This window comes from Cariama cristata, unplaced genomic scaffold (assembly GCF_000690535.1).
Source record: "Cariama cristata isolate BGI_N322 unplaced genomic scaffold, ASM69053v1 scaffold34802, whole genome shotgun sequence".
NCBI lineage: Eukaryota > Metazoa > Chordata > Aves > Cariamiformes > Cariamidae > Cariama > Cariama cristata.
Genome location: NW_009602747.1, coordinates 1 through 208, shown reverse-complemented (window position 1 = coordinate 208; position 208 = coordinate 1).

Genomic DNA, 208 nt, shown 5'->3' with positions numbered 1-208 from the left:
CGCGTGCGGCCGCCCCTCGGCCGAGGTGGGCACCGGGGCTGAGCCAAGCCCTCCCCGAGCCTTTGGGCCAAAAAAGCCGTGTCCCTGGGCGGGGGCTGCTCGCGGAGCTGGGGGGCAGGAGGTGGTCTGTGCCCCTGCAGAGCTGTTGGGCGCGGGTAGAGCTCTTGCTTTCTGGCTTCTCGGTAGAAAAGCGTTCGGCTGTTACTTT